The sequence below is a fragment of the Octopus bimaculoides genome, chromosome 4, assembly GCF_046866305.1.
Source record: "Octopus bimaculoides isolate indiv1 chromosome 4, ASM4686630v1, whole genome shotgun sequence".
Taxonomy (NCBI): Eukaryota; Metazoa; Mollusca; class Cephalopoda; order Octopoda; family Octopodidae; genus Octopus; species Octopus bimaculoides.
In genome coordinates this window covers 26,063,951-26,082,519 of record NC_142931.1, presented here as the reverse complement: position 1 = coordinate 26,082,519, position 18,569 = coordinate 26,063,951, and the positions used below count along the sequence as shown (strand labels likewise).

The 18,569-nt window shown below is 35.5% G+C and overlaps 1 long non-coding RNA gene across 1 annotated transcript; it reads right to left on the bottom strand.

Annotated features, from left to right (window-relative positions):
- Positions 1–1,111: 1,111 nt before the first annotated feature.
- On the bottom strand, positions 1,112–2,374 carry LOC149135995 (uncharacterized). The gene is made up of 2 exons (XR_016241310.1): positions 2,147–2,374; positions 1,112–1,337 (listed from the first exon to the last, which is right to left on the bottom strand). It is a non-coding gene; the product is annotated as an uncharacterized LOC149135995 (long non-coding RNA).
- Between the last annotated feature and the right edge of the window lie 16,195 nt (positions 2,375–18,569).

Here is an 18,569-nt window from a genome sequence, read left to right as displayed (position 1 = left end):
CTCATGGACCAGTTGGTAAGTGTCCCACTCGTGAGGGATCGGTGGTAGATGTGTCGAAACACTTGTGACTAATAATAAAAAATTCTCGTATATTCTATCTTCCGTCTTTCATTTACCACGTATATAATTATAAAAATATAATTATAGTTAAGGGCTACTGGAAATGACCATCGCCAATGCTAGGAGTAGATGTCAAATATCTACAAGCCACTGTAAAATTTGTTCTCTATATTCAACCATATATATATATATATATATATATATATAGTTGACAATAGATTAGAGATCTATACATATAAACGATGGAGGTGAAGATATTACAGATAAGACATTTTAATTTAGAAAGAAATTAATAAAATGATTAAAAAAAAGCTTTTGGATCTATTTTAAAACGGGGGCGCCAGTATTTTCTTAACGAAACACTAACGAAACACTTTGAAACTTGGGACACTGGTAGAATGTGTCATATAAAACATCTTTTACTCTTAGTCTTCTTAACAAAAAAAAGGAATTCGCAAGTTATTCCATGTTAAAGTTGTCATATTTCTGTAATTTCAACCAATCACTGACGTCTATTCAGCTGAATAAGAGTTACTGCTGGGCGGTCATAAAAATGTTATTCCCTGTGACATATTTCATCCGGTTTAATCGTAATTTATACGCATATATTGTTTATATAATAAATTACGCTGTGCGTATCTATGTGTGTAACAATTTTAGAGTTCGGATTCTAGAGTTAGGGTTAGTTTTAGGGTTAGGGTTAGGGTTAGGGTTAACAGTCTAGTTAGGGTTAGGGGATTAATACGATATACACCGTTACAGCGCTAACTGTTTTCAACTGAATAGACGTCAGTGATTAAAAGAAATTATCGAAATAAGACAATTTTTTACATGAAATAAATTCGAATACAAATTTTTTTTCTGTTCTATAACACAAAATAGATAAGTATACGAAGTTTGAAAGTCTTTCGGTACCAAAAACACTACATAAAACATAAATGAAAACTGGTGCCCTCGTTTTGAAATAGATCCGAGATCTATACATATAAACGATGGAGGTGAAGATATTACAGATAAGACATTTTAATTTAGAAAGAAATTAATAAAATGATTAAAAAAAAGCTTTTTTTTAATATATATAGAAAATAGAAAATATAACTGGTTTCGATGATAAATTTTATCTTATCATATCAAATATTAATAAAAATTTGGAATTTGAAGGTAAAACAGTTTGTATTTATCTTCTGCTTGGTGGTAAGAACATGTCTGGAGTTTTTCCGTAAAGTCTTCTTTAAATATAGTTTGTTTGTAAATAATTTGGTATAGAGTTCAAAATGCTAGAGAGAAAAAGAGTGAGTGTAGTTATTTATTGTCTAAAAAAAATCTCTGAGGATTCCTGCCGAGAGAGTGGTTTAAAAGCATTTATTGAATGGGTTTTATGTCCAGCTGTGTGTGTGTGTGTGTGTGTGTGTGTGTGTGTGTGTGTGTGTGTATGTGCGCGCGCGCAGGTGTGTATTGTGTTGAATGTCCTTTCAATATGCTTGGAATATGACCAGCTGTGTGTTAATGGGTGTGTATGTTGTGTATTAAGGAATTATGGCTTTCCTTCTTTTTGGTGTGTGTGGGTTTGAACTTCGATGTTTTCTTTTGAGTGTCTCCAGCTGTGTGTATATGTGTTTTTGCGACGTTTTCTTTCGAGAGTCTCCAGCTGTGTGTGTGTGTGTGTGTGTGCGTGTGTGCGCGTGTGCAGACACACACACATATATATATATAGTTTAATTTATATATATATATATATATATATATATATATATATATATATATATATAGGGAGAATTCACAAAAAAAAAAACAAAAGACGAAGACAGGTAGTGTAGACAACAAGCCGATGTATTAGCATAATGCTCGGGAAGTGAAAAAGTCTTTAACGTTTCGAGCCTACGCTCTTCCACAGGAAGGAACACAGAAAGAAACAACGAAAGAAGAAAAAAAACGAATGTGTAGTGGCTATCGATCTATCATGGCGAATGATATACATACATATATATATATATATATATATATATATTGGAAAAAAAAAGGTTTAAGAATTGATGGCATGTATTTTCCAAATCCAGTGAGAATGAGTTTCAGTGTTTTAGGCTACCTTTTGCTTTTGATGTTTTTCTAAGATTTTTCTCACTTTTTCATCTACAAATAAAATTGGGAGGTTTCTGTGGATCTATCTATCTATCTATCTATCTCCCTTTCTTTTCCTTTTCGTCCATCTCTTCTTTTCTTCTCATTTTCTCCCCGTTTCTTCTTCTTTCTCTTGTCCGATTCCCAATTTGAGTGACTTCGCCAGGTAGTGCTGTTAAGTTAGACATGGTCTGGGCCAATACTGTATAAGTATATAAGTATATATATATATATATATATATATATATATATATATATATATATATATATATATATAATACATGCACACATATATACATGTGTGTGTGTGTGTGTGTGTGTGTAAAACTTGAGTGGGGAAGAATGAATATCAAGTTCTTTTACTACTTTGGAGAATATGATGAGCTGTACTGTCCATAAAATTGTTTCTAGTATTACGTCATAATCTTTTGCTTGTATAGTGATGCATCATAATGCCAACGCTTGAGGCTTCAATGTACGTAAAATATATGACGCCATTGTTGAACGGTGAATCAAATAGTTGGGTATCGTTAAACAGTTTCCAAAGCAGTCGTGTGCTTGAGTCACCTGGATGCTATTTCTAGCATCTTGTTGAGATGTTAGAAATAGCGGCCCTTCTACAGATCCTTATAAGCAAAACAAATTGGATAATATATAATCCTAATTCGAGTGTGTATGCAAAAAATGTGATACTGACGGTTGGACTGGTTTTTGATTAATGACATGTTTGATCTGAGCCGACCTGGAGTTAACAGTAACAACCTCATCGCCTGTAACCAACTAGTGAGTTACTACTTGGTCCTTCGACCTAGCGGAAATAACAACCGCTTAAATAACACCCTACATTAGATATGGTTGTTGGTGGGGAAATGTAAAAAACAGAATAGTAATGGTTAGAATGCTTTTAATTAGAGATCTGTTTAATTATGGGTGGTCTGTGACTAAACAACAATTAAATAATCTTCCTTTTTACCTGCTTGGCTCTGTTAACACGCTATCATCATGTTTAATAAAGGGCAGATTATTTCTTCTAGGAATCGAACCTACATCACTGTGTAGATAAGAAGTAAGACACTTTTTAGCCAACAATGCCATATTTAGTTTTCACAGTTATGTTGCAAGAGGAAACTAATTTTGGTTGGCACAGAATTGGTGGAACTATGTAAGAAATTCTTAAATACATGGAATCTACTTGAAGTACATGTATATGCACTTTATTACAAAGAAATTATTGTGGAAGGATCAGGTAAAAATACATTTTTCAGAATAAAATCTTTGCTATTTTCTCCTGTTTAATATCTTGTCTGAGAACTCGTTTACCGTTGAATATAACAACCGTCTCCTTTCTCAACAATCTTCTAATTTCAGTTTCAGTACAGTTTTTCCTTGTTTTCTCGTGTCATTCAGTCTTTTCTTAAAAGTGTGTGTGTGTGTGTGTGTGTGTGTGTGTGTGTGTGTACGCGTGTGCACGCATGTGTGCGAGTGAGTGCATATATTGTTGTTTAACCCCAGGTCATATTTGCATTTTGTATCTCATTAAAACTTTCTGTATTTTCAAAATTCCTTTCATTTTGTATCGTTTTATCGATTATATATTAAATTAAATGCATAGTTTTAATACCATCCCCACAGAACGTACATTCGTTCTTTGATGTCTTTTATCTTTTATGAGCATTTGACAATTTATCCATTTGAATTGTCATCTTATTGTGGTTAAGTCCCAAGTCAACTTTGATCGAACAAATCTATGATCAAAAGCATTCTAGCCGTTGTTACTTATCGTATCGTTTTTAAGGGCTATCAGAGAATATATTATTTAATGTATCTTTTTTTAGATACATAAGACGTAGGCTTTTTTAACTTGAGAGAAACTTGACTGTTACTCTAACAGTTTGAAAGACAACGTTGAAGTAAGTGCTTAAAAAATCTGTATCAAAAAGAACGTGAAAATGTTCGCATAAATTAATATCATTCAAATGAAAATGTTATATTTTTAATAATATAAAGTGTTCTGAAGTTACTAAGGGCAACAGTGATGAAGCACCAATCTTGATATGTAAAGTTTCATAGGCTCATAACGAATATTTATGGTCTACTTAAGTGATGTTTTTTACTTTCACATTCGATAAATAAATAGCTTTCTTCATTAGATTAAAATCCAACGAAGACAGAGGTTTACCATTAGGTGGTGATATTTCAGTTTATGTCGGTAAATCATTTTATCAATTTGATAAACACGTTAGCATTTTGAACTTTTTTCCCTACTTTTTACTTGTTTCAGTCATTGGACAGCGGCCGCGCAGAGGTATCGCCTTGAAGGATGTGGTCAAACAAATTGGCCTCAGTACTTATTTTCTTGGATCTAGATTTTTTCCATTCGCAAAATGAGTCCCCTTTAATTTTGCTCAGATTGCTTTCAATTTTGGTGTATCGATGCAACTCTGAATTTTTATTACGATCAACCAATTACTTTATCTCGTAAATTAAAGAATCTGATGCTATTTGGAATTAAAGTTGGGACATTTGGGTATTTTTAGCCAATTGACAGGTAGTTACCATGACAACCGCACGTTGCGTTGTGTTTCACTTCACCTGCACGTTGTGTTGATTCTTCACACCACGAGATTTACTTCACCCGCGTGTTTTGTTTTTTTAAAAATTTATATTCATCAATTAGAATTTTATTATAGATATTTTTCATCAAATGTCTTCATATTTTACATATTTAAGGCGGCGAGCTGGCAGAAACGTTAGCACGCCGGGCGAAATGCTTAGCGGTATTTCGTCTGTCCTTATGTTCTGAGTTCAAATTCCACCGAGGTTGAAAATCACCTAAAAAAGATTCTGCGGTCGATACATTCGACTGAAAATTCAAAGCGGTGCCCCAGCATGGCCGCCGTCCAGTGACTAAAAGAAGTAAAAAGATTTTTAGAAAATATAAAAAAACGAAGAATAACCAAAAAATATAAGCGAGGTGGGTTAGAAAAAATATTTCAAGAGATTTGGCTGTTATTTCTAGCATGTCGAGAGACCTTCTAGGCTTAATTTCATGTGCTGGTTGAAAATCATCTAAAAAACATTCTGGGGTCGATAAAATCAACTAAAAATTCATCAAGGTGGTGCCCCAGCATGGCCGCAGTCTAATGACTGCAACAAGTAAAAAGAAACACAAAAATGAATTATATCACAGAAGTAATCAAGCTTAAAAAAAATTCTGGGTTCGAAACAGCCATCTAAAAAAATTCGAGGTGGTGCCCCAGCATGGCCGGCCGCAGTCTAATAACTGCAACAAGTAAAAAAAAATCTGGGGTCGATACATTCAACTAAAAATTCTAAAAACGAAAAAATATAACCGTGGGTCTTTTGTCCTAGAGAGCTTTTGTCCTAATCGCATATATATAGACGAACGTACCTATGTGAACATGTCTCTTTATTTGGTGTTTGTCCGCGCGCATGTGCATCGTTACTATATATGTATGTATGCATGCATGCATATTGTGTTTACAAACGCAATCCTGTGCATAAATGAAATCATTGCGTGCTTATGTCTTGTCTGGGTGAAATTGAAAGCAAAGCAGATAAACTGAAAATATAAAAAAGTACCTTACAGTCGACCTTCTATTAAATCATTCTGCTTATTGTTAACGTTTCCTTTGCAGTCACAGAAACATCAATATTTCATTCACGAACAGACTTATTTAACATTGCACTTGATAATACGTATGTACATATGTACGTATTATGTGTGTATATGTACGTATACATATGGATATGAATATGAGTGTATAAAGATGGAATTCCGTTATAATAAAATTGTCGGGGTATAAAATGATCGTAACGAAAAATAAGTCGTAGACACCCATTATTTCATATAATACACAATAATATTAATAGAACGTATGAAAAGCAACGTCGCGTCAGCGAAAAATAAGAATTCATTATCAAGTATTAGCCTGAGCGAAACCATTCTAACCGTGACGTTCTTGTCCTTTTCAAGGAATTAGTTTGTTTTTTCTCCCAAATTTTTCAACTGTTGGCCATTTGTAAGACAAAAGGCAAGCCAGTCGTGACTATCTCGTCTTTTTTATGGAATTTAGAGTCAAGTGTTCCAGTGACGATGATCATGACTTTTTTTAAAATCTAAATTTCAACTCGAATAGAGACATGCGACTCAAATTAGAATAACAAATAACCAATACAAATTTATGAAGTGTCCTTTAATAATTTATGTCCTTTACGTATCCACGATGTTCCGGTATATATGATCATATACCTTTATGTAAATATACAACTGTATTTATATAATGCTAAATATGCGTATTGATGTAAGATGTACGTATATAATTTGGAATGTTGGAATTAATAATAGTTCATTGAGATTACGAAACAGCTGTAATCATATGGAAATAATAAATCTATATTCACGTTTCATAGACCTGATTATTATTTACTCCTCGGAAGGCGGCGAGCTAGCAGAATCGTTCGTATGCCGAGCGAAAAGCTTGGTGGTATTTCGTCCGTCTTCATGTTCCGAGTTCAAGTTCCGCCGAGGTCGACTTTGCCTTTCATCCTTTCGGAGTCGATAAAATAAGTGCCAGATGAGTACTAGGGTTGATGCAATCGATTATTCCCCCTCTTCCAAATTTCAGGCATTGTGCCTATAGTAGAGAGGATTAGTTACTCCCCGGGGAAATATCTACTGCTTGTATATTCTGGATTTTAAGTTGTTCAACAAGTTAAGCTACAATCGTAATTCATTTACTATGTAAACTGATTCCCTATCCTCGCGGGAGTGTTTACTACGAGTTTTGCTTGATTCTTTGAATCCAATTTTTTACTTCATTTTATTTGAAATTGGCTCCAAGACATGCGACTTAAGTCGAAAAACGACGTAACTCGAAAAAAGCATTAAAAAAAAATTATTAGCGTAGATCTATTTTAATAAATGGTCTGTACATATTTTCATCTGTATCTTCTTTAATTTTCCACTTCAGTCTTGGTTTTTAGGTGTTTATGCTTTTAAATATGTTCACTGATACGCGAAGTCGGATAAATCGACTGCAGTCGAGGTGTACTTTTCCCATTAATTTCTTTAAAAAAAAACAGTAGAGTCGAAAAGACAAAAACGTAACTCGAAACACCATAAGTTGAAGTATATATATAGAGTTGAAAATGCCCCCCCACACACACATATCTGTGTGTGTGGAACTCAGATGAACCTAGCTCCCCCCTCTCTCTCTCATATATATATATATATATGTGTGTGTGTGTGTGTGTCTCTCTCTCTCATATATATATATATATATATATATATATATATATATATATATTAATATAAATAATATATAAATATATGCATATATCCATACATATATGTACATACCTACATCTATATGTATACATACATGCATATATGGGTACAGGACATAAAAAAAAAACGTTAAACACAATGAGAAACGAAAACAGAAAACGAGTTTCACAGGAAACAAAAGACGAAGACAGGTGAAGGAACAACAAGCAGGTGTATTAGTTTTACGCTTGGGAAGAATAGAAAAGTCTTTGACGTTTCGAGCCTACGTTCATATCTATTCATTATTTGTTGCTGTGGATTACAATAGATCATGAAATTTTTTAATTAGTAGTTTTCTTCTTTAGCTTAGCTCGATAATGTGGTATTCATGCGCATTCACACGCAACGATTCTTAAATTGTCCCTGACGCACAAGTTGGTACGCTTCAGAATTGTATTTGTGGTAAGGGAAGGGACATAATTCAGAGATTTTTTACGGTTATAAGGCTCAATATTCCTGTTATTTGTAGATACAGGATCATTGTGATGATGTTGGTTTGTTATACTTTGTAACCATTTACATCTAAAACTTTTACATAACTATAAATGCATGGATACTAGGTGCGTCGACCTTGTGTACGATGAATAATCCGATGAGATTACAAATTTTCGCTCAATCCCGGGACCCTATATTGACAACGATATATAGATATCTTTGTCGAATAGAAAAGATTTTTGGAATGAATAATAACCCCTACTGTCATTTATAGTGAAATACATTCTTTCAAATTCCATTGCTTTGAGGAGGAGGGTTTTGGAAATGGATCGGAAAAAGTACGATGTCTAACCTCGTGAATTTACATCTGCTCTTATCTCTAATATTGAACCAGCAAACTACATTGCTATGGTTATTCAAATCGTAATGTTATGGCTTTTCTAATGTTCTTTAAAATATACCTACTTCCTCCACGAAGTTCACTTTTAACAGTTAATAAGTTTGCGTTTGGATGTCAGATCAAGTTAAAGTTATAAGTGAACGAATTTCTGATATATCCTTAGATGAAATGTCATTCGACAGAACAGCCAATTACTATGAATAGATTCTTACAGAATAACAGTTTCAAAGTGTGTGGGGAGATCATACCAAATGAATTGAAATCTATGAACAGTGAAAACAAACCATAATGCCATGTAGTTTAATTCTCTTTACGCCTCAATGTCATCTCCAATATAACTGAAATTTTTCTAACTTAATTGTGAGAACTGCACTATTACAAGTTACATACGTTCTCCTTAACGATATATTTTAAATGTGTGTGAGTGTGTATTCATTTGAAGCTGATTATTATCTCCGTTATAACTCAGAGTTTCTCGCTGTTGCAGTCCTTAAGTGACAAAAACGGCTTTTTGTGACCTCAAGGATCGCAAGTATCGTGTAATTCTGACCAGTGACGGAGTGAATGTTTCAGCTTCTAACGAATAAACTCCACTACAGATATTAATTACATTTTGACTTGATTGTTCAATCAAACGCGTGCATGCGTGCTTGTATCTCAGTCTTCCCCTCTCTCTCTATGTCTATATCTAACTACCTATCTATCTATCGTGAAATCATGTAAAAAGAATGTAATATTTTTTTCACACTGTTTGGGCACAGTTCATAAAAATGTTAACTAGTTCGTTTTGTTTGCTCCACTGCACAGGGTTTGTGTTCATACCATTGTCGAGCGAGATCAGAATATTTGTTATGAATACTGGTCTTTATATGAGAGTAACTGTGTTGGGTTGCATTTTAATTGTTTCTCTAACTACTGGGCATATCGCCAATATTTACTCTTATTGCAGTTAATTAGCATCTCTTTAAATCCATTCAATGACTTTTCTTTCTTTTCTTTTTTCATTGTATAAACTAGTTTTATGATTCTAAAGGATTTCTGGAAGAATGGCTGAAGTGTTGTATTTCTTTCATCTTGGTAGTTTTAGTCCATCAAAAAGCTATAGCTTATAAATTCTAAAGGTGTATCGAACAATCCAAACGAAGGACCATTTAAAACATTTATATGTTCATTTGGCATGCTAGAAATAACAGCCAAATTTCTATCTTATTAGACATTACCGTGTTTAAAGAAAGAGGATGGATACATCGGACAATATAGTTCTTGATATACAAAATGACAGGATGTTCAATCAGTCATGAACTAGGTCTCAATAACAACAAGAGTGCATCAAACTACGAGAATAATCAAAATTTAATATTTTTCATTGCGTTTACTATCTTCTATCTTTTACTTGTTTCAGTCTTTGGACTGCGCCAGTGCTGGAGCACCGTCTAGAAGGATTTCAGTCGAACAACTCGACTCCAGTTTATATTATTAATATTTTTTAAATTTGGTACTTATTCTATCGGTAGCTTTTGCTAAACCGCTGATTTACGGGGACATAAGCAAACCGGCAGCAGTTGTGAAGCGGTGGTGGAGACAAACACAAAGACACACACTCACATAGGATGGGCTTCTGTACAGTTTCCGACTACCAAATTCACTCACTAGGCATTGGTCGACCTGGGGTTATAGTAGAAGACATTTGCTTAAAGTACCGTGCAGTGAGACTGAATTTTAAATCACATGGTTGCGAAGCTAGCTTTTTAACTATGCAGCCATGCTTGCGCCTATTATTAGTTTGTTAAAATATATTTTCTTTCGAGAACTTAAACCGAATTAATGCAAGTTCCAAATGTTTGAGGCATAACTACAGTTTGATGCTCCACTGCCGTCTATGTTTCTATATATAGCTTCTCTAATAACGTACATTTTTCAAGGAAATTTTGCAGATATATTTCTTCGAAGCTGTAGAATATGATTACGTTGATGAAATTTACTTTTAAACTACTTATTTTACTCGAAAAGAAAAGATATCTATACAAATCCAGTTTTCAATAGCTAGAATACTTTTGATTTGCATTACAATGTAAATATGTTAAACATAAACTCAAGTTTTATTATGTTTTATGTTGGTAATGAATAATATCAATGAGGATAGCGCCGGAAGTTTTTTTTATGTCGTGCCATGATCATCAGCTGGTTATTGAATGATTAAAATGCCATGGACTTCTTTTCTTTCTGAGTATTAAAAAAACAAAAAACAAAAACAATAGTAATTTCATAAGCAAAATCGTAATCTATAGTTTTGGAAAAAAACCTACCTCAATAAAATTTCATTAATGCAAATTATGCGTTACGGTGGTATGGTTAAGAAGCTCGTATTGCAACTGCGTGGTTTCGGGTTCAACTCCACTGCGTAATACCTTGGACAAGTGGCTTCTCCTTTAACCATAGATCGACCGGTGACCGGTAATAAAGTCGCAATTTTTGCTAGGAAAAAAGTTACAAGAAAAAAAAGTCACAATCAATTTATGGGATCCGGACGAAACCCTACTAGGACAAAACCTCCTCAGACAAGTCCCACCCACCGGACAAAACCCCTGTGACTTGGATTCGATCGACCAACGCCTTGTCAGTGGATTTAGTAGACAGAAACTGTGTGGCACCTTGGGCAAGTGTCTTCTACTTTAGCCTCGGGCCGATCAAAGCCTTATGAGTGGATTTGGTAGACGGAAACTGAAAGAAGCCCGTCGTGTGTGTCTATATATATATATATATATATATATATATATATATATGTGTGTGTGTGTGTGTGTGTGTGTGTGTGTGTGTCTTTGTGTTTGTCCACCCACCATCGCTTGATAACCGATGTTGGTGTGTTTACATCCCCGTAAGTTAGCGGTTCGGCGAAAGAAACGACAGAGTAAGTCATAGGATTACAAAGAATAAGTCCTGGAGTCGATTTCTTCAGCTAAAAAAAATCTTTAAGGCGCTGCTCAGCATGGCTGCAGTCAAATGACTGAAACAAGTAAAAAAATAAGAGAATTATATATACACACACGACCGGTTTGCAACTTAGCAGTACGTCAAAAGAGAGAGATAAGTACCAAACTTTAAAAAAAGTTTATGGTGTCGATTAATAAAATATCAATAAAGTACTGGGACCAATTTGTTCGAATGAAGCCCTTCAAAGCAGTGCCTTAGCATGGCCTTAGGGTAATGAATGAAACAAATAAAATATTGCACACACATACACTGACAGGTTGCTAATGGCGAAACTTCAAAGTCACATTTAACTAGCATTTCGCTTGAATATAATTATTGAATTTTGCATCGATATTGAATCCTTTGTCCGATATATGTGACCTAATGTTTCTTAGGCTCATAGAAGTAAGGAGGTAAATGGCAGATTATATCAAAAAAATCTACAGGGGAAGAGCTTATAATCAAAGTCACTGACGTAGAGTATAATGAAAATATTTTCTATTTTGACTAAAATTATTATATCGCAGGTATTTTTCTCCGTCAACGTTTCATTTTCTTTTAGTTTTTACGTTATATCTTAAGAGATATTGTTATGCACCACCAATTCTTTATTGTAAATCAACACAATAGATTCACCTATTATCTCTCACTCTTTATATAACAATATATTATGCTAAGTGAAAAGCTATTTCTAAATAGGCTTTCCCATAAAACAGTTCAGGTTTTTTTTAAAGCTACGGGCTATAAATGAAACTTCCTTTGTTTTCTATAGAATTAGTTTTGTTTTTAATGTTTATAATAGAATTACAAAAGAATTAAATAGGATCGAAGCATTTCAGTTTCATTTCTCAGCGCCTATTCTCGGTTGTCTTTAGGCAAAAAGGAGCCTGACTTTGAAATCTGTAGTTAGCGATCGAAAATTTTCAGTTGCAATCTTCTTTTATTTGTTGCAGTTGTTGGACTACGGTCATGTTGAGGAACGCTTTGAACAAATCAATCCCAATACTTTTTTTGTGTGTCTTTTTAAGTCTTGTACATATTCTACTGGTGTCTTTTGCGAAACTGCTAAATCTCGGAGGTGTATACAGTTGTTAAGCGGTGGTGGTGGTGGGAACAAAGACTCAAAAGACATACACATGTATATATGATGGGCTTCCACACGGTTTCCATGTACCACATTCACTCACAAGACATTAGTGGGCCCAGGGTTTTAGAAGAAATCGCTTACTTAACGTGCAGCGCCGTTGGAGTGAACCTGAAACCATGTAGTTGCAAAAAGGTGAACCTCAAAATGCCTTCTGTAAAATCTAATTACAAGTTAATATCGGACAAAAAGATTGAACCAGTGGTGAAAAAATATGGGGATGGGGGCTTTTTTTTTCCCACTTTAATTTTTAATGGTTTGTTCAAGAGGAACAGTTTGTGCCCAGAAGCTAGGCCAGCCTCCCGAAACTAGTGAGATTGATGCAAGTCGACGTATGCAGGAAATGTAATGGTGGGCGTGGGGCAGTGGAATTGACTCTGGAAAGAAGAAAATAATTAATGCAGGAACAAGAGAAGGGTACACTTATACACACAGACTATTTTATTATATGAAGATTTCTCTTGAAACCGCAAGTTCCATAGAGCTAAGTTCCAATACAGCCATATAATCCATTTTAATATATGGACGAATAAATAAAAGTGCGTCTGTTTTTAATTTCCAGGGTTAAAGGTTTGGCTTGTGGTTAATATTGGATCCATGAAATAATTGTGGTTTAACGTATTAAAAAAAGAATACCATTGTTATGAAATTGACGATAACAACATCTATTCAAATGATTGTGATAAGCTTTTAGCATGGATATTGATTTAGTTCGTTAAAAGTTGTTTTTTTCTTTGCACCAGAAAATTAAATAACGTTTGATTGTCGTTTATGATTGTGTAAAAAAAATTCTTTGAACAATAGGCAATAAAAAAAATTAATTTGATTTATTCATCGATAGAATAAACTATAATAATACGGCAAAAGCTCTAAAACTTTAAAACAAACGACACTTCTACAATTTGCCGATAAAAGAAAATTAGGATAGAATAAATTATGCAAATTTATTTGGGGTGCGCAAGTACTTTTAGAGATGTGAATATTGCCACTGAATAAGAATTTCCTCCTTGATAGATATAAATAGATTTATTGAAATAATTAATATTAACGTCATAAAATATAATTTCCATGGTAACTATCAAATTATATAGCACGAATATCTACAATCTAATTTCTATTACAGTATTAATAAAAAGTAAGTTCATGATTTAATTATCAAGGTGATCGCAAGCGTTCCTTTTCAAATAATTGTTTCTAATCAAGGCACAAGGTCAACATGATACCGTTGATCCCAAACCTCAACTAGCATATTTTCTATTATCGACCTTGGAGCGACGAAAGACAAAATTGACTTCAACAGGATTTGAACTCAAAACACAGAGAAAGTTATGTATTTCCTTGAATTCTATCACACTATGTGTGTACGTGTGTGTGTTCCAGATATTGGTTTCAGATTTTGATACAAGGCCAGCAACTTCGGGCAAGGGTGGGGGGGGGGTCGATTACATTGACACCAATCTTCAACTGATACTTATTTTATCGACTTGGAAAGGGATGAAAAGCAAAGTCGACCTCGGTGGAATTTGAACTCAGAACGTAAAGACGGACGAAATGCCGCTAAGCATTTTGTTCGGTGTGTTAACAATTCCGCTAGCTCGCCTTCTTGTTTCTCATCTTTTTTTAATATATATTTCTTTTACTTGTTTCAGTCATTAGACTGCAGCCATGCTGGAGCACCGCCTTGAAGAATTTTTAGTCGAATGAATCGACACTAGTACTTTTTTTTTCTAACTTAGTTACGAGGATGTAAACACACCAACATCGGTTGTCAAGCGGCGGTGGTGGAACAAACGCACGCGCACGCGTACACACACACACACACATTAAAATTAATATTTTGTGCCAACGCACGAAACTCTCGGATCTTGAGTCACCCTTGCTTCTGCTAAATACTAATAAAAATATATATATACTCATATTTTGAGTTCTATTTTCCCTGTTTGCATCACCATACAGTCCAAAGATGAGATCGAATGATTTTTAGTATAGAAGACAATGCTCAAATGATTCAAACATAGACTCCGGTATCTTTACAGGGGCAGAACTAGGGAGGGGGTGTTGAGGGTCACGTGCCCCCCTCAAGAAAAGAAGTGCGCCCTTCTAAATAATGTTATTACGCCTTTCTCTCCTGGAATTGTATTCCCTTCTGACCTTGTGCCCTCCCTTTGAAAGATTCCTGGAACCGCGCCTGCTTTACAAGAGATCAATGGCTATACAAGAGATCAATGGCTATACAAGGGATCAAATTGAGCAGATATAGAGGGTTATATTTAATATATCTAATTTGTTTATCCGCATAATTGCCTGTTTGTGTGTGTGTGTTTGTGTGTGCGTGTGGGGTTGAGTAAAAAGTAAGCAACGTTTTGAACCATGAAGAATTTGTATCAGATTTTTGCAGAGTTTTGAATTTTTAAAAACATTTTTTTGAAATTGTCTGATAATACAGACATAGACTTGCCCAAATGCAGCACCGAAAACCTTCCCTAAACTCGAGCTCTTCAAAAAGAAGCTTATGGTGACTGTTTGGTGGTGTATTGCTGGACTCATCCACTATAAATTAACATTGATATTTTTTCACCGTTGTTCCAATCATCTTTCGAAGAGATTGTATTGTTCAGAGTTGATTTTGTATCGTTTCGGATAGGTTATCCTTGGTTTAAGGTCCTCCCTAGCGGGGTTACCTCTTGTTGATAATTGTTTAACTTGTATTGTTTGCTTTTTGTTGTGTTTTCTCCTCCAGTGGGGGCGAAAATTACAGCGAGTATGGAGGAATTGCAAGCGATTGCCGGGAGTTACGCTTCAATAGCAGGCCGTAATAATATTGCTGCTACTGTGAGACAGCTGGAAGTCAGGGAGGTGCCTGTGGACTTTGAGATAGTGAAGAAAAGTAAAAAAAAAATGATACAAAGAGAAGAGTCAAGATTGAAATTGACGCCGCGGGAAGAGTTAACAAGAAGCAAAAAGCGAAAAAAAAACAGTGAACTACAGAACCCTTTCACTAGCGAATAAGAAAATAGAAATGGCGAAAGAGGAAGATTTGGAAGAATGCTTGAAAGAGATAAGTAACATCGAATTCTACTGTAGAGGAAGGAAATTTGGTACATGGAGGTGCGCTTCCCGACTGTGGAGGAAGCAGCAAAGCACTCCATTGTAACCTTGAAAACGGAAAATTGGGCACTCCTGCTAACTTATCTCGGGAAACGAGTAGCGAGAGTGAGGATTGGTAGGGTGCCCCCAGAGATCAACGAGATGTGGCTGCTAGCAGCTATCCTAATAGACACGAAAGATAACCCTCATGTATTGCAGGTAAGCCGTACTAAACAGCTGAATTGGTGGGGATATGGCCTAGAAGTCATAATCCAGGCCACCATACTAGAACTACAAGAGATAACTGAAGAAATAGTTGCCAGAGGATGTGAAGCTGCGTGTGGTAGTGGAGGGAAGACCTCCCACTGCAGAGAGAAGGGCCATATTAAGGCAAATTGCCCCCGTCTCAACAACCAAACATCAATGGAGGTGAGACAAGAGGAAAGTAGCATGGACGAGAATCTGAAGGAAGGTACCGAGGAGGTAGATGCGGAGAGCAGAGATGAAGTCCATGAAATACAGAACAGGAAGAGGAAAGACATCAAAAACTTCCCACTCCCAAAGAACTTTAAAAAAAAAGAAAAATAAAGAACTAAGTGACACACAAACGCTCATACAGCATTCCACATTACAACAAACACACAAGAACATCGCAGACAGCCCAGAATCCCCAACTAAATATACACAACCACGCACATACAGCCCAATAACTCCAGTAAAATATTCACAAGCACTCACAGACACTTCAGGTAGGTATACACGAACAAATTCTGACATTACAGATTCCCCAATTGAATACACACAAGCAGACGCACAAGAAACACAGAACAATTACAAATATAAGGCGTGGACGAATGCGGCCATCGAAGGAAAAATCGGGAAGATGAAGTCAGTGATAAGAGTTACGGAGGAGGATAACATATGAGTTCCAGGTATGGAATGTATATTGATTGGTATTAAGAACTATAAAAAAATTAAAGGCAAACACTGGGGACGGCGTAAACTCATTAGGGTTAGAGATAAGGTATGACCATTTGCCACCTGTGGTGAAATTCGTAAAATTGAAGCCACATTTTATTTACTAAGATAATTATTTGGATAAACACAGGATTTCAAAACAGCAGAAAATATAGTTAAAACGGTACTACTCGGAAGTGGGGTCGAATAGCCCTTACATCTTCATTTTTTTATAAATTCATTTCATTCATCCTTTTATGTTTTTTGTCCCCACTTGTGCTACCTTGTCTCTTCTTGTTCGTCCCTTCTGTGCAGGGCCATATTGGCCAATAAAATGAAATATGTTACAATCATTTCTGACGGAGTTGATCGTGAATTTTGTTTGTGTGAAAGGTTAGTCAAAGTTGTATTTGTTATTAATTGTTGGGATCTTTGTGATTTGACGGGCAACACTTGTTTTCTTAACGAAACACTTTCAAACTTGGGACACTGGTAGAATGTGTCATATAAAACAACTTCTTCTCTTAACCTTCTTAACAAAAAATTGTACATCGCAAATTTCACCTCAATAGACGTCAGTGATTGGTTGAAATTACCGAAATACGACAATTTTTTTTACATGAAATAACTTCGAATACAAAATTTTTTATCTGTTCTATACAACAAAATATACAAGTATTCGAAGTTTGAAAGTGTTTCGGTACCAAAAACACTACATAAAAAAATGTTGCCCGTCAAATCACAAAGATCCAATTGTTGTGTCTTAAGACACTTATTTTTGCTGCCTTACGGCAGTTTTGTTAACTCTGTCCCCCTTGTTTGAAAGGGAAAGCGCTGTTAAAATGGAGAGAATGAGCTACTCCGACCCGTCGTCGTCCGAGGAGGAGCTGGTGAGATGTCTAGACGAAATAGAGAGATGGAAAGGAGGAGCTTCGCAGAGGCAGTGAGACGGCAGTCTGGAGATGTGTTTGGAGGGAACTGAAAGATTCTATGGAATGATGAAACGGGGGTGGAACAATATCAAGGTATCCCCTCCCAGGGAAACTACTGAAAGGACAGCCAAAAGAACGGTGTTGTATAGAACATACAACGCAAGACTGCATCGGATAGATGTGTTTGGGAAGGAAGACTGTGATTTGGACGAGGAAGTGGACACAGCTAGATTAAAAGATATGGTATGGTCACATGATTTGTTTAAACGGTTCAAATGTCTCATCCAAACTTGACTATAAAAAGTTCAATGAGGTCGCTCGGAGTGTGGGGTTCGAGTCGTTGTCATTCCATCTTTCATTAATTTTTAAAATGTCTTTTTCATCAGTTTGCTCCCCCCCCTTTGTGTTTTGTTCGTCCTTGTGCTGTCTCCTCTGTGTAAGACCCTTGTGGTTAATTAAAAATAAGTTGTTACAGTCACCTGAAATGGAACTGTCAAAGCGGAAACGGAAAGAAGCACATTGCATGCATGCAATGTGCTTCTTTCCGTTTCCGTCAACCAAATCCACTCACAATGCTTTCGTCGGCCCCAGGCTATTGTAGAGGATAGGTGTCCAAGGTGTCACGCAGTGGGATTGAACCCAGAACCATGTGGCTGGGAAGCAAGCCACATGGTTCCGCGCCTTATATTAAATGTTTAATAAAAGTCTTGGTTCTAGATTTTCGCACAAGACAGCAATTTTGGGCGGGGGCTAAGTCGATTTCATCAACGCCCAGTTCAACTGGTACTTATTTTATCGACTCCGAAAGGGATCGCAAACAAAGTCGACCTTGGCGGAATTTGAACTCAGAACATAAAGACGGATGAAATGCAGCTAAGCATTTTGCTCGGCGTGGTAACAATTCTGACAGCGTGCCGCCTTGTTTCTTATATTAAAGGTTTAATGTAAATATTATGGTTGTTGCTTCTTAGTATTAGTGTATGTACTATTCGTTGGTTTAAAAATTACGTTCAGAAAAAATAAATCGAAATGCTGACGCAGATATGAACTTAAAATTTATCAGTTATTAAACTAAATAAGCTGTTATTGCTGGAATTACTATTTACTACAATGAAA